Genomic DNA, 17,453 nt, shown 5'->3' on the forward strand with positions numbered 1-17,453 from the left:
ACACTGGAGCTATGTTGAGAATGTCTATGTTGTCCCTACCAGTACTCTCACCGATGACCAAAAGAGAGAGATACAAGAAAATGGGCAAGTCATGGAAGCCCTTATTAGTAGTCTATCTAACATTGAGTTTATTGATGTTCAGGACAAGGTAAATCCCAAAGAGGTATGGGATTCTCTTGAAAATATCTATGGTGGTGATGAACAAGTAAAATAGGCTAAGGAAGAAAGCCTGAGAGGGAAGTTTGAAGATATGCGGATGGTTGAAGGTGAGACCATTCAGCAGTATGGAATAAGAATCAAAACAGTTGTTGGAGAAATCAAGAGTCCAGGCGGTAAAATAGAAGATTCCACTATGGTAAGCAAAGTCCTAAGATCCCTATTGTCGATCTATGCAATAAGGGTTGCTCCTATTCAAGAGCTGAGATCAATAGACAAGACTAAGGTATCCTTGGACTCCATCATAGCCAAGTTGACAACCTATGAGCTAAATAGTTTTGATGGCAGTGTTCAAAAGACTGAATCAGCTTTTAAAGCCTCTACTATACCATCCAGAAAAGGAAAAGAAGCTAGCACTAGTAGTGAACCTAGACAGAGCAGAGAAATGGATGATGAGGAGATTTTGATGGAATTTGAAGCTCTCCTTGCCAGGAAGCTTCCTAAAGGAACCGGTAAATACAAAGGTAAGATACCTTTGAAATGCTTTTCTTGTAACTAGATAGGACATATTGCTATAAACTGTCCTAATGGAGATAACAAGGACAAACCAGAAAGGTTCAGGAAATTCAAAGGAGGAAACCAAAGAAACTATTTTGTGGCAGTTGATGAAGGTGTCACAGATGAAGAATCAGAGGATGAAGAAAATGAAGATATTATGTTTGTTGTTGTCAAAGAAGATGTGTCAGACAAGAAGGCTCTTGTCTCCCGGTTTGATAATTCCAATGAGTGGATCATTGACAGTGGTTGTTCTCACCATATGAATGGTGACCAGAGAAAGTTTCTATCCTTAGAGGAGTATGATGGTGGTGTGGTTCGCTTTGGCAATGATGCACCATGCATGGTCAAAGGCAGAGGGTCCATCTCTTTGAATGGAAAGAGTAGTGTTGACAATGTGTACTGGGTTGATGGTCTCAGACACAACCTTCTAAGTGTTGCCCAGCTGAATGAGAGTGGCCTCACTTTGGAATTCAAGAATGGAGTTTGTGGAATCAAGGGAAAAGATGGTGAATTGGTGGCCACTGGCATGCAGACCAAAGGTAACCTATTTCAGCTGAATGCAAATATAAGCACATGTCTTATGGCCAAATTTGATGATAGCTGGATATGGCATAGGAGACTCTGCCATGTAAACTTTGATAACATTGTAAAGGCCAGTAAGAACAAGGCAGTTAGAGGGTTGTTGGTGCTAAGAAAACCAGATAATACCTTGTGCAGAGAATGTCAATTAGGGAAAATGTCTTCCTCAACCTTTAAAGGTAAATCTTTCACTGCTGACAACTTGCTTGATCTTATGCATACTGATTTGTGTGGTCCTATGAAATCTAGGAGTGTGCAGGGTGATAGGTACTTCATGATGCTCACTGATGACTGCTCAAGAATGATGTGGGTCACATTCTTGAAAGACAAGTCTAAAGCCTTTGTAAAGTTTAAAGCTTTCAGAGCATTAGTGGAGAAGGAAAGCGGTAAAAGGATCAAGTGCCTGAGAACTACTCAAGAAGGGGAATTCACTTCCGGTGAATTCAACAAGTATTGTGAAGAATTTGGCATCAAGAGACAACTGTCTACCCCCCAGAATCCATAGCAGAATGGCCTAGCAGAGAGGAATAATCGGACTGTGTTTGAAGTAGCCAAAACCATGTTGATTCAAGGAAAGGTAGCTCACACCTTTTGGAGAGAAGCAATAAGCACTGCAGTCTACACAATGAATCGGGTACTCATCAAGAAAGGTAAGGACAAAACTCCTTATGAGTATTAGACCAGTAAGACACTTGTGGTTAACTACTTTAGGGTATTTGGTAGCAAATGTTACATCAAGAGGAGTGAACATCAGGGCAAATTTGAAGCTAAATGTGATGAGGGAATATTCCTAGGATATTCCACCAAGAGTAAAGCTCTCAAGTGTTACAACAATAGGATTCAGAGAATTATGGAAAGTATCAATGTAAGAGTTGATGAATTCTCTAAGAAAACTGAGGAAACCGGCAGTGAGCAAGCTGTAAATGAACCGGTTACAACCTTCTGGGAACCGGTTGTCAGTCAACCAAGTACCAGTAACAGTGTTCCTGAATCGGTGAATGTTGATATTGATGAAGATGAGGATGAAGAGGAAAAGAAAGAAGAACCAGTCAAGAACATTCTTCGGTATGTCAAACTGAATCATGATCCTAAGCAGATCATAGGAGATAAGGATGCAAGAATCCTTACAAGAAGAAAGATCAGAGAAAACTCTTGTATGATCTTTGAATTTGAGCCTAAATCATTCAAAGAGTCTCATAAAGATGAAGAATAGATCAAGGCAATGGAAGAGGAACTTCACCAGATAGAGAAAAATGGTACATGGTCCTTGGTATCCAGACCGGAGCATAAAAATGTCATTGGCACCAAATGGGTGTTTAGAAACAAGCTGAATGAGGATGGCACAGTGATTAGGAACAAAGCCAGATTAATGTGTAAAGGATATGCTCAAGAAGAAGGAGAAGACTATGGAGAAACCTTTGCTCCTGTAGCCAGATTGGAAGGAGTTCGTATGCTTCTTGCATATGCAGCTTTTCAAGGCTTCAAAGAATATCAAATGGATGTAAAATCTGCATTCCTAAATGGTGTACTTGAAGAGGAGGTGTATATTGAGCAACTAGATGGGTTTTCCCTATCTGAAGACAGTGACATGGTATGTAGGCTACATAAAGCCTTATATGGTCTAAAGCAAGCACCTAGGGCATGGTATGAGTGCCTAAATTCCCATCTTGTGAAGATTGGATTTGAGAGAACAAGTGAAGATAGCAATATCTACTTGAAGTCTGAAGGAGATCAGATCCTGATCTATGAGGTATTTGTTGATGACATTATCTTTGGTGGTGATGACAAGATGAGTCATGAGTTTGTTGATGAGATGAAGGAAGAGTTTGAGATGTCACTCATAGGGGAGATTAAGTTCTTCATTGGACTACAGATCCAACAGATGAAGGATGGAATCTTTATCACTCAGTCCAAATATGTCAAAGAGGTGTTAAAGACCTTTGGCATGGAAGATAGCAAACCGGTTGGTACACCGATGGTGACCGGTTGTAAACTATCCAAAGAGGATGACTCTGCATTGGCTGATGAGAAAGAATACCAATCAATGATTGGTAAGTTGCATTATGTAGTGCATAGCAAACCGGATATTGCACATGCAGTTGGCATTACTGCAAGGTTCTTATGTATCTGAAGGGAACTATTGACTATGGATTGTGGTATCCATATAGCAAGGATTTCAACTTGAAAGTGTTCACAGATGCTGATTAGGTTGGTAATGTAGATGACCAGAAGAGCGCAACCGGTGATGCATTCTTCCTTGGTGGTAGACTGGTCTCATGGATGAGTAAAAAGCAGAGTTGTATCTCTTAGTCTACAACGGAAGCTGAGTATGTTGCAGCTTTCATGAACTATACTCAGACAATTTGGATGAAGCATGTATTGAAAGGCTTCAAAGTTCCTGTATTGGAATCGATAAGTATATTTTGTGACAATACTAGTGCAATTAATATCTCCAAGAATCTGGTTTTACATTCTAGAACCAAGCACTTTGAGCTTAAGTATCATTTCTTGAGGGAAAAGGTTCAAAACAAAGAGATTGCACTAGAGCATGTGTCCAGAAGGAGCAGTTAGCAGACATATTCACCAAGCCTCTTCCAAAGACTACATTTACACACTCAAGAGGTGAATTAGGGGTACTGCCCCTGCAGGAGGTGAACTAAAGGTATATGCTCCACATCAGTCATGTATTGCATAGTCAAATCTTTCTTCAGGATTGATGTGTTGAAGGATGCTACTCCTCAGGGGGAGCAACATAATGGAATAGGGAAGCTTGTGCCTCCACTTTGACATTGTTGTCCAAGGGGGAGAAGATGTAAAGTGGAGAAGATATCTACAGAAATTGGGGGAGAAGATGTGAAGCGGAGAGATATCTTTGTGTATTGCCATCAATACCAAAGGGGGAGATTGTTGGCATTATGTGAACCGGTATGTGGACATAATGACATTGTATGTTGTCATTGATGTCAATATGTTGAAGAGGTATGAACCCACATATGTGAGAACCGGTATAACACTGTGAACTAACATTTGTGCCAAAGTGAAGCGGTGTGCTTGTTCAAGGTGAACCGACACATGGAAGCGTTGTATGACTACCGGTTGGTAGTCTCAACTTCAGGGTTTCTGGTTGAAGTGCTTCAAGCCTGTATGGCTCAACTGGTGATGTTTGTGTGATGAGTAAGCAATATAACAAAGAACAGATCGTGATGCCACGTCAGCCTTGTGCGCGTGAAGGATCTTGCATGGAGAAGACTATCCCTATCTACCTCGGGAATGTGCGAAGTTTGTAAATGGTGAAAACGCGTGATGGATTATCAGCCGCCATGAAATCGGTGGATAATGAATGATGGAGAATGTCTTGAGATTTATTCAAGATCTATTGCATTTACTATAGTATGATCAATGGTCAGGATTGAACTCTTTGAATTCCTTAACCTAATAGGTCTAGGGTTTAGGGTTTATGCTACCGACCTGTCTATTGTCCTATAAGGTCGATGTTGTGATTCTTTCAGAGGTTGTTGGCAAAAAGTTGTGTATGAGTATCCAAGAGAAGGGATATGTGATTCTTGCCAGACCAGAGGAGAGAAGTGATACCTGCAGAGTGTAAGTGCAGAAGGTGAAGAGGAGCTTAAGTGGATCTATATTGGCATTGAGTATTGTTACCAGATCATTGTAATACCTGTTGATCTCTAACCACCTCAACAGTTGGAAAATCCCCAACAGGGTAGCCTTAATCGGCTTGCTATAAATCCCTTAAAAGGGTAACTCAAAGTTATTGAGATCTGGAAAGCTAGAGAGCTTTGGAAATCCTTTAGCTATTGAATTCTTGAAATCCTCTAACAAGGTACCCTTAACAGGGTTTAACCCTTAACCAGGTATTGTAGCCATCCCTGAACCAGGTGATCTCTAACAGGATCGGTTCCTAGAAGAACCTTTTGTAATGTCTTTAACTAGATAAGGCTTCTAACAGAGCGGACTTCCAAAGAGTTCAGCAACAAGCTTGTGGGTATTCATCCCCATCATGGTTTTTCCCAGTTGGGTTTCCATGTGAAAAATATGTGTGTCATGTGTGATGCTTTTATCTTGTGATGCTTTGTTATTGCCTGTTAAGCATATGATGGTTTTGTGTTTTATGCCTGCCAATAAAACATGTTGAACTAGATATTGTGAAGCTATGATGATAAATTACATGTTCATGCATAAGGGTGAAATGGTAGTGTAGTTTTGAGTTGAGTGGAAAGCTCAGTGAGTAACCGGTTTATGATTGTTTTAGTTGTTCTGGGGTTTTACCGATTGCACTCTGTTTCAAACCGGTGTCACTATTTGCCAGTCATTTGGAGTAATTGTTGTTGAACCGGTTTAGGTCTGTATTTTTTCTGTACTGATTCACCCCCCTCTCTCAGTACCGGTTTGATATTATTTTCTCATCATTGAGTTATCATGATGATCCCCTCATTATCTTCTATTCCACTCATAATGATCCCCTTTTATCTCAAGAACAAAGTGTCCTTTCAAGTCCCATCCAACATCCACCTCCTAAGAAAGATTAGGACATCCCTTTCATCCTTCCTAATAATCTCTTTCCAAGCCAAGATCAAAGTATCCCTTCACCTTCGTGTCCAAAATAAGATCCCATTATTTCTCCAGATCCTTATCAAGATCCCTCCATCCCTTCATCTCCATGTCATAATCCTACATTTTCCTCATAAGATTCCCTCTCAAATGAACTTACCATTTCTCCTAGTCCCCCTCATGATCCCAATCCCTCTATACAAGTTGTTCATGAACCCCTTATCAATGAAATCACCAATCCAGATCATACTACATAGGGCAGCTTGTCAACAATTGTATGTGCATCATCATCAAATACCAATATGGTGACAAAAACAAGCATAACACCAACTAATGAGAACAACACCTGGTTGGCTTTATCATCCTCTTCAAGCGCATCAATAGAAACAAGCATAGCACTCACTCATGTCACAACTTCGAAACTAAAATCTATTTGTCTCATACACCCACACTTGAAAGACTGGGGTCAAGAAGGTCTACCACAGCTAGACTGGTTTGAAAATAATGAGGCTATAGCAAAAATTGTATATGAGATGCACCCAGTTGAATATCCTATTGAAAAAGAAAGGTTTATCCGACTCTTCAAACAAAGATGAATGAATTATCTACATATAATTCATACCAACCCAATAACAACATGTGCCTAAAAAGATATTATATCTAAGGGATGGGTTCATTTAAATTTGTAGTACTGCATTTGCATATTTCTTTATTGCATTGCATCACATACCTCCATTTCAGAGTACATCATAGTTGCTTGAATATCACCATTGCACAACATATAGTTGCATATCATTATTGATTTCTCATATAGCTGCATCAATAAAACAAGACGATTGTCTGAGTCATTTACCTATTTCACTTAAAGGAGAAAAGGTTGTCTCATTTCCTAGATACTAGTACATCAGGTTTTTTAGAAAGTCTTAAGTCGTTTATCTTCAGCGTCACCTTGTGATTGAGCTTTATCCATGGTTATGTAGAGGTTTCACTATCAAGTCTTGTTACCTAAAATCTATCAATTGCTATATATCTCACACATTAATCATTTGCTCTAAGTCATTATAGATACCTAGTTGGTCATGTGGCAAGTGAAAAATCCTAAATTCTACTTCAGCGCCGTTGTAATTGTCATACCCAAGTAAGTTTCATTACTTACAAGTCAAGGCAAGAAAATAAAAGAAAAAGTGTTATGCCAAAATCAAAACCAAAATATCATGGCAAAAAGAACAAAGATATATAACTAAAATATCATGCATACAACTACAATAAAAGCTTGACTATGGGAATGTGCAAGTAACTCCATTAGGGCTATGGATGCATGCTGGAAATGGAGCAATATTTGAGAGATTACAGTGTATAACCTTGTTAGGGCTGTAGACGTCTGACTGGCAGCGAGGTTCTATCCAGGATGCTTTTGAAGTCAAAATAACTCAAGTAGCTAGCCACATAGGATTCCAAGGGTCTTTGATGGTTATAAGAGTCAGAATAAATTCAATTGCACACACATGGGCAAAAAAATATCAAAGTTTCAAGAATTGATGGAAAAGTTTTTCGTGCATCCATTCAAAAATCTTGGTTACATAGTGTGTTAAGTTGAATGGTCTAAACTCTTTTGAGAGTGGATTGAACTCCTATCTCTGAAACATTTCCTTCCTTTGATTCAATTAGAGCATTTTCAGAATGAAGGACACAAACAATCATCCTTGTTTGAATAGGAACTGCATCTTCATCTTACATACTGCATTAGCATATCTCATGTCAAAATTCATTGTCTCCATATGCATCACCTAAATCATCATGCCATATAGGTCTACATATTGGGGGCATAGCTAAAAAAATCCTAAAAAGCATATAAAGCCTTGAAAAAATCCTAAAAAATTAGAAAAAGTCCTGAAAAAACACTAAAAATCAGAAAAAGTCTTGAAAAAATCCAAAAAATGGGAAAATGATCCTAAAAAAAGCATAAAAATTCCAAAACCATCAATTTTTTTCAAAAATCCTAAAAAGCATAAACAGAATCTGAAAAAATACCTTAAAACATCCACATAAAGTCTTGAAAAAACTCTAAAAATAAAAAAAAAAACTTTAAAAAATGATCCCGAAAAATCCAAAAACATCGAAAAACTTGAAAACAAACTAAAAATAAAATAAAAACATCAAAAACTTGCAATAAAATGTCTCGCAAGAATCAAACACCCTAGCAGATATCCAACAAACACTTCGCACGAAGTTCGCAAGGGATAAAACTATCTAATCAAAATCTGCAACCAAACTAATCAAATTGTCTTACCAATCAACAATTATCCTTATCAAGTGATCATTATCTTGTCTTAAACAGAAGAGGATACACTCGAAACCAGACAGGTCTGTCTTAAACAGGATTCACAACTTTCTAAAATAGACATTATTAGCCATCACCTCAAGCAATGAAAACGAAGACATAGATCAATATGGCTACTGGATTTTGTCCTAGTTAGTTTTTATCTTTTTATCAATTGGTGATCAATCATGTTATTATGCTACTCAAGGATGCCCACAAGTGACTAGAGGAGCCATAATGATCATGATCTTTTTATTTGTTTGTTGTTTGTGGTGTGAACCAATGAAGTTATGGGGCAATAGTTCTAGTGGGTGTCTATGATTGGTACGTTCATTTGGCAAATATCCCATGAAGGATATCTATGCTTATGACTACCACACATACCTCGACCCTTGGCGCTATTCCTAGAATGGAGGGTTCACTCCTTGTCTGCTACGTGTTTGTTTCTTTGCAATGAGATATCTATACATCTTGGTTCCTTATACCCTGGTGTACGCAACTTCATTGTTACATAGTAAGGCTCAATGATAATAATGTGTTGCACTATGAATAAAGGCAAATAAGAGTATTCATCACCATCATTCACTATCATCAACAATCATATTAGTTCATTCCATCAAGATTGACTTGTGTATCATCATGAATCATATCATTTCATTTTCTCATCTCATCATGTTGATTCTATCTCAAGATCATTTTCTCATCTAACATATTCTACTCTCAATGAGTTCATTTCAATTTTTACTCACATCTTTCTAATTCCATCTCAAATTATTTCCTCATATCAACTATTCTATCTATCAATCAATTATCCTTCACTTTCATCATATTTGTATCTATCATTTGTCTTATACGGGATTTATCCTTCTTGAAACTAGACACGATCATCTATCATTTGTCTTATATAGGATGTATCCTTCCTGAAACCAAAGGTTTTGATCATCTTTGACTTATACAGGATGTGTCCTTCCTGAAACCAGACTTTATCTTTATCATATCAATCCTATCAATCCCATCAATCCTATCAATCTTATCATTTAGTCAATCTTCAAATCATTTTAACCATTTCTTCTATCAAATCAAACCCATTCGTGTCATCAAGTTAATCATTCTTCATCTTTCATCTAACAATCTTCTTCTTTCGAGAGATCATTCATGCCTTCAATGCATAAACAATCTCTCAAGGGGGCATTATACCCAAATATCATTGGGGCATACTAGGGCAGGGATTTTCATTTTAATGCATAGGGATGTTCATCGTCTCGATATTGTGTCAAAGAGGGGCAAATGTAGACACCTAAAAATATCTCATTGATCATACACTAATTATTCGTCTATTTAATTATTTAATTAAGCTAACTATTCTTTTGAATTAACCCAATCATCACCTTCAACACTTCTAATTATCGAATTTCTATTCTTTAATCAATTATTCATTTAACCCTATTCTCAAATATTAATTAAATATTATTATTGAATTAATTTGATTTCTAATGTTTAAATAATTTTATCTAGATTAATTTAATTAATTATTCCTCCAAATCCTTAAATTCTAATTTCATCTAATTCCATCTAATTTCATTTCTTCTAAATTCATATTTCACCAAATTTGAATTTCAATAAATTTCATGTGCATTTCAACATTTGAAAATCCAAATTCAAATATAAATTAAAAATGAAAATCAAATTCAATTTCAAAATCCTACAACACATGTTGAAATTGTAGAGACATAAACCTGTCCACTTAATTAAATAAATATTTAATATTTATTTGATTATTTTAACCATCAATAAAGCAGTTAATTAAATTTATATTTAATTAATTCATCTTCAACCTCTTCTTCTATTAACTAACTAAATTATTCAATTTATTTAAATTAATTCATTAAGCCACACTCTAACAATCAATTAAATGAATAAAACATATTTATTTAATTTACCCACTTTCCTCCTTTAAATAAATAAATAAATATTTATTTAAATCCCTAAACCCACCCCCCATTTGCATTCTCCTACAAATGCAAGTTGCACTATTTGGTTGAAATAAAGTAATTTTATTTTAATTAAAATCCTATTTTCTCTCACCCACCAAACCCACTTGCATCCTAAACCCATTCTAGATTCTTCTAAACCATTTCCAATTAGCCTAATCACCCTCCCTAATTATTGTCACATTCCTAAACAACTTGAAGTCACTTCTCAAAGCCTCCAAAGTCTTTGAAAAGCATTAAAGGCTTTTATGTCTTCAACAAGTTAACCCCTAAAGTCTTCTAAACCATTAATGGTTCTTACACAACCATTTATGGCTCTTACATAACCATTAATGGTTAATTCAACTTGCCCACATGGTTAGAGGATTTCTCTCTAACTCAACCCCCATTTAACTCATAGGTTTCTTCAAGCATTTATTGCTTTGACCATGGTTATCTCCATTAACTCTTGCACACGAGTTTGTCCATTAGATAAAGGCATTATTCATTGGATAAAGGCTTTATTCGTCAACTCAAGCCTAACCTTACCTCCCAAGGTAACCTTCATGTCATCTCAAGCATTTAATGCTTCTTCCCTCTCCTCTCAAGCCATCTCATGTTGACATTTGTCATCCTGGGATTGGGTTGAAAACCCTCACATGGATCATAAACCCATCAATCTTGCCCTTGTTGAGATTACTCAATATCAACCATCCATTTCTCCATTTTTCCTATAAATAGAGCCCATTCCTTCTTCAAAAAGATCCGGAAATCTTTATGCATCAGATTTATAGTCATTTTGAGAGAGCATTTTAGAAGTATTTTGTGTTATTATTTTGGCTAAAATTAGCATAAAATAATTAAGGTGCTTTCTCCTATTTAGCTTGTTTACACTTGGATAAGTAGTTATTTTCATTTTCATAATCTTGAATCTCCATAAGACATCCATAAATAGTGCAAAAAGTTGAGGGCTACACTCATGTGGAACTTGGAGAGGAGAGGAACAAGGGAGGAGCAACTATGAGCATGTTGGAGAGCATCTTGGGGGGTTTTATTTCCTTCCTTCATTTTTGTATGATTTTCATTATTTGTTTTATCTCTCTTGATATGCATGTTTAGGATCATAGCTTCATTTATCTTTCGTTTTTTATTGTCACTAACAATACTAACGTTTGAATCTGTGTATCTTTTGTATCCTTTTTAACGTGCATCAGAAATCATAACTGATTGATCAAATCAATTAACTTAGTTAGCTCATCAATCACCCCTTTTCACTCCAAATCACCTTTTTCTGACTAATGAATCCATTCAGTTGTCTCCCCAATCTATCCAGTCAACTGAGAAATCTATTTAGTTCACTATTCAATCTATTCAGTTGACTACTCAATCAATCTAGTTAACAAGTCAATCAATCTTAATTTACAAATCAATAAACTCTGCTAATTGATCAATCTAAATCAGTTATCTATCAATCGGGACTTGAGTTCAAAATCCCTCCTCATCTCTCATGAAAATCTATATAAACAATATCAATTTATCAATTCAAGCTAGATCACACTCTTCAAAACAATTGCCATCTTGATGCAGGAATCCCAATGCAATACCTGAGAGCCACCTACACCAGCAATTTGGAGAAGAATAATAGAAGCACAAATTTGGAATAGGGAGTTTGAATTTGTTTAATTCTTTCAATTCTAGCATTTATTCTATTGCCTTGTGTTTGATTTTAGCTAGATTAGTTAAGGATATGTGATCATCCTTATTTCCTAATTAGCTTAATTTACATGATTTCAAGCATGAAAACAATAAATTATCTAATCCTATTCCACTTATAAGTGATAGAGTATTGAATTACATGATACTAACCATAACAAAACTAAAATAAATAATTTTCATATTATAATAACTAAAATTATGTTATTTTGAATATTATATTATTATTATACTAGCATATATACCTTAAATTTTAATTTAATCCATATAAAATACGCTGAGAGATATCCTTCTCGAGGCGCCTATTTTTAATCAATTTTACACACTAAAGTAAAATAGGCGCCTCGGGAAGGATATCTCTCGACGTATTTTATATGGATTAAATTAAAATTTAAGGTATATATGCTAGTGGTAGCCGCACAGTGCAACATAGGAAGCATAAAATAAATCAATATATAAGTATATAGTATCTTTTTATTAAAATAAAATATATTATAATATATTATTATATTATTACGCAAAGATATATGATTTTTTATATATCTATTTAGACTATTTTTTATAATATACATGTGTTGCAAGATCAAAGCAAATACTAAAATCTAAGGTATATTAAACTTTATTTAATTATAATATTAAACTTTATTTAATCGCGAGTATTATGGTTATGGTAAGCATTAGGGTTAAGGTTAGTGTTATAGTCAGGGTTAAGGTTTACATCAAGTTTTGGGCTAGGTTTATGATTAGAGTTAGGGTTTACCATTAGGGTTAGCATCAACATCAGGGTTTGGTTTTGGTTTTGGTTTAGGATTATCATTAGCTTTAGGGTTTAGGATTATAGTTAGGATTATGGTTAGGGTTAGGGTTATGGTTACAGTTTAATATTGAGGTTAAATTTATGATTAGGGTTAGGGTTTAGTGTCAAGGTTACAATTATGTCTAGGGTTTACATCAAAGTTAGGGGTAGGGTAAGTGTAATTACATTAGGATTAGGGTTAGAAATATAATTGGGGGTATGGTAAGGATTAGGATTTGATTTATATTTATGTTTTGGATTAGGGTTAAGGTTAGTATTATGGTTAGGGTTAAGGTCTATATCATAGTTAGGGATATGATTAGGGTTAGGGTTAGGGTTATAATTATAATTACGGTTGGGGTTATGGTTAGGGTTAGGGTTAAAGATTATAATTAGTGATTATAATTAAAATTAGGGTTAGGGTTAGGGTTAGGGTTAGAATTATAACACAATTATAATTAAGATTAGGGTTAAGATTGCAATTAGAGATAGTATACAGGATGATACCTGTAAGAGTTATGGTTTGGGTTAGGAATAGGGTTCGGTTTAGGTTTTAGGTTAGATATATAGTAAGGTTTAGGGTCATTATCAAGTTATGGCTAGGGTTAGGATCTATATTAGAGGGAGTCATAGCATTATATATTAAATAGTATTTATAATTGATTTTACTTAACGTTTATGGTTATTATACTATAGGATAATGCTTGGGTTAAGGGTTAAGGCTCAATTAGAATCAATGTTAGGGTTAGTGTTAGGGTTTAATTAGGTTTAGGGTTAGTATTACAACTAAATTAAGGTTAGAATTGGTGTTATAAATTAGGAAGAGTTAGGATTTAAGAATAAAACATGTTTTTAGGTTTATGGTTATATAATAAAGCTTGGTTTCAAGGTTAGCCTTAGGGTTTAAATGGGTTTATGGGTTATGTTAGCATAAAGATTGGGATATGGTCAAGGTTATGATGGATTTACAATTAAGGTTACTTTAGGATTATGGTTTAGGTTCAAAATAGGGTTTAGTAATTATGGTTAGGGTTAATTTTAAGGTTAGCTTATTATCAAGGTTCAATTACAGTAAGTGCTAGAGTTAAATTATGGTTAGCATTAGGGTTGTGTTTCAATTGCATTAGGGTTAGGGGTAAATTAGTATTACACTTCAATTAGAATTAGGGCTTGGGCTTGATTAGGGTTAGGATTAGAGTTTAATTAAGATTATAGTTCAATTAGGGTTAGGGTTAGGGTTAAGTTTAGGGTTAGGGTTCGATTATGGTCATAATTCAATTAGGGTTAGGGTTAAGATTAAGAATATGGTTCAATTAGGCATAGATTAGGGTTAAAGTTGTATTTAGGGTTCAAATCTATGGTTAGAGTTGAGTTTAGGATCAACATTCAATTAGGGAGATTACGATTAAGCATTAAGGTTATCGTTAATTAGAGTTAGGATTTGATTGTGGAAAGGGTTTAATTATAGTTAGGGTTAAGTTTACAGATATAGTTCAATTATGGTTATATTAGGGTCGAAGTTTACTATTAGAGTTTAATTAAGAATAGGGTTTGTGCTCGGATTAGAGTTCAATTATAGTTAGGGTTAGGGTTAAGTTTAGAGACAGGGTTCAATTATGGTTAGATTAGGGTTGAAGTTGTGGTTAGGGTGGGTTTCGAGTCATTTTTTTGTTTCTACTGTCTAGGGGCAAAGTTAAGCTTATGGTTAGGTTTCAATTATGGTAAGATTAGGTTTAGGCTCAAGGTTACATTACAGTTAGGGTTACTATTCTAGGATAATACTTCGAGTAAGGGTTGGGGTTCATTAAGAATTACATTCAGGTTTAGGGTTAGGGTTCAATGAGGAATAGGGTTAGTATTACAATCCATTTACGATTTGAGTTGGTGTTATTATTCAAATAGGGTAAGGTTTTAAGGATAAATCATAGTGTGAGGGTTAGGATTATATAATAAATCTTGAATTTAAAGTTAAAGTTATGATTTAATTAGATTTATGGTTATATTTGCACAAAGATTCAATTAGGGTTAGGGTTCAATTAGGTCTAGATTAGGGATATTATCAAGGTTAAGACTTGATTATGGTAAGGTTTTAGTTATAGATAGGGTTTGCATTAGATTTCAATTAGGGTTAGAATGAGGCTTACAATTTAATTACATTAGGGTTAGGGTTAAAAGAGGATTGAAGTTCAATTAGGGTTAGGTTTAAGCTAGAATTCAATTAGGATTAGGAATCAATAAGGGTTAGGGTTTAAGTCAAGGTTAGATTAAGGTTGAAGTTGTAGGTAAGGTTTAATTATATGGTTAGAGTTAAGTTTAGGGTTAGGTTAGGGTTGGGATTCAATTAGAGGGATTAGGGTGAAGGTTTAAGGTTATAGAACTAATTAGAGTTAAGGTTTGATTAAATGGTTATGGTTTCATTAAGGTATGGGTAATTATATTTAGGGTTAGGATTAGATTTTAATTTTGGTTATGATTTAATTATATCAAGATCAAGGTTAAAATAGTATAAGAGATCAATTAATATAAGGGTTTGGGTTATATTAAGGTGAGGGATTAGATTATAATTAGAGTTTAATTACAATTAGAGTTTAATTATGGTTAGGGTTAAGTTTAGGGCTAAGATTTAATTTTGGTTACATTAGGGTTCAAGTTGTAGTTAGAACTTAATTCTAGGGTTATATTTAAATTTAGGTTTAGGTTATAATTAGGTTTCAATTATGGTAAGATTAAGGTTTAAGTTTAGGGTTAGGTTATGGTTTAGGGTTCAATTAGGTCTAGATTAGGATATTATCGAGGTTAGGGTTTTATTATGGTAAGGTTTTAATTATAGTTAGGGTTCGTATAAGAGTTCAATTAGGGTTAAGGTTAAATTGGAAGTGAAGTTTAATTAGGCTTAAGATTCATGCTAGATTTCAATTAGGATCAGAGTTGAATAAGGTTTAGGGTTTAGATTAGGGTTAGGGTTCAATTAGGGTTAGATTAAGGTTGAATTTGTAGGTCACGTTCAATATGTTTAGGGTTAGGTTAGGGTAGAATTATATTTAAGTTTAGGGTTAGGGTATGGTTTAGGCTTCAATTAGGTCTAGATTGGGGATATTGTTAAGGTTAGGGTTTGATTATGGTAAGATTTTAATTATATTTAGGGTTTGTATTACAGTTCAATTAGTATTATAATTAGTCTTATCATTCAATAAAATTAGGGTTAAGGGTTAAATTAGGACTAAAGTTCAATTAGGGTTAGGGTTTGGCCTAGAAATCAATTTATATTAGGGTACAATAAGGGTTAGGGTTCATATTAAGGTTAGGTTATAATTAGGGTTAGATTAAGGTTGATTTTTTTATAAGTAGGATTTAATTAGAGTTTAGGATTAAGTTGAGGCTAGAATTAGGGTTACTATTGTAGGGTAATGTATTGATACCACTTATTATCATTTTCTTATAAAATATTAATTTTTTTTCATTATAATGTACTTTTCTTATGAATATTTAGAATATAGACATTTTAAAATAGTTTGAAGTTTATTTTAATTAAAATTAGCTTACTTGTAACCTTTATTCCAATCCTAACCTTAAACCCTAACTATATCCCTAATACAACCTTAATCCTAACAATAATTAACCAAAATCTTAATTAAGGGTTTAACGTTTATGAAATAATATTAAACATTTAATCATTTAAAATTTAAATTATTTGAATAATAATAAAAATAACAAAGGCTACATCAATATACAAAATAATTTGATATTTCTATTTTTTATGATACTTATTTATATAAATTATATTATTTAATATTTTTAAATAAAAGTAAAACTTATATTATGTAGGCATTAGTAGAAATTAATTGATCTTAAATGGGTAGAATATTATGGAATTGAAAAAAAGAATTTAGAAATTAATCTAAAGCAACATTTCTATTCTGCATTTTCTTTTTGCATGCAAATCAATTCAAATTCTAAAATTAAAATAGATTCAATTTTTAAAAAATATTAAATGAATCAACAATTAGATTTAGAATTAATTTAAAACTAAAAATTAAATAATCTTAAATGGGTAGAGTATGCTTTTAGTTGTGAAATTGAAAACAATAAAAAAATCAATGTAGATACATAACCAACATTTTAGTCTATTTTTTCTTTTTGCATGCAACAATTAGTTTTAATTTAAAACTTTCTAAAAAATTTATAGATATATAACTAATATTTCTATTCCATTTTAATCATCAATTTTAGAATAAATCTAAAAATAAAATCTAGTAATAGAATCTTTCTATATTTTCTAGATATAAATTTCTATTTTATTTTCCCTTTTGCATGCAAATCAGTTCAACTTCTAAATTAAAATATATTTCTTTTGTTATAAATTAACAATTAATTTTAAAATAAATAGAAAAAAAAAAAACATTATCATTCAATTCATTCAATTAAAACCTCATTAATTATTTTTATGTTAGATATAGTATGATGATTGATTTGATCTAATTTTTAAGGACTTACTGTGTTTTAGAATTATAACAACAAAAAATCACTTCTGAAATACTCTTTCTAAAATTCCAGTTTAGTTCAATTTAATTATGTCTTATTATTCTCACAATTTAGTTTAATTTGAATATCATCTGGAAGGAATATCTAAGAAAAAAATTGCGATAGAAGAAGAGACAAAGGCGTTGAACTTCTTTGCAGTTCAATTTTTGAAATAAAATACAGATTCTAACAATCTTCTTCCCTAGCCTCTTGCTTTTGTTTCCTCTATTAATGTATTCTCTCCATCTAAAGAAAAGTCTCCTATGCAATA

The sequence above is a fragment of the Cryptomeria japonica genome, chromosome 3 (genome assembly GCF_030272615.1).
Source record: "Cryptomeria japonica chromosome 3, Sugi_1.0, whole genome shotgun sequence".
Classification (NCBI taxonomy): Eukaryota; Viridiplantae; Streptophyta; class Pinopsida; order Cupressales; family Cupressaceae; genus Cryptomeria; species Cryptomeria japonica.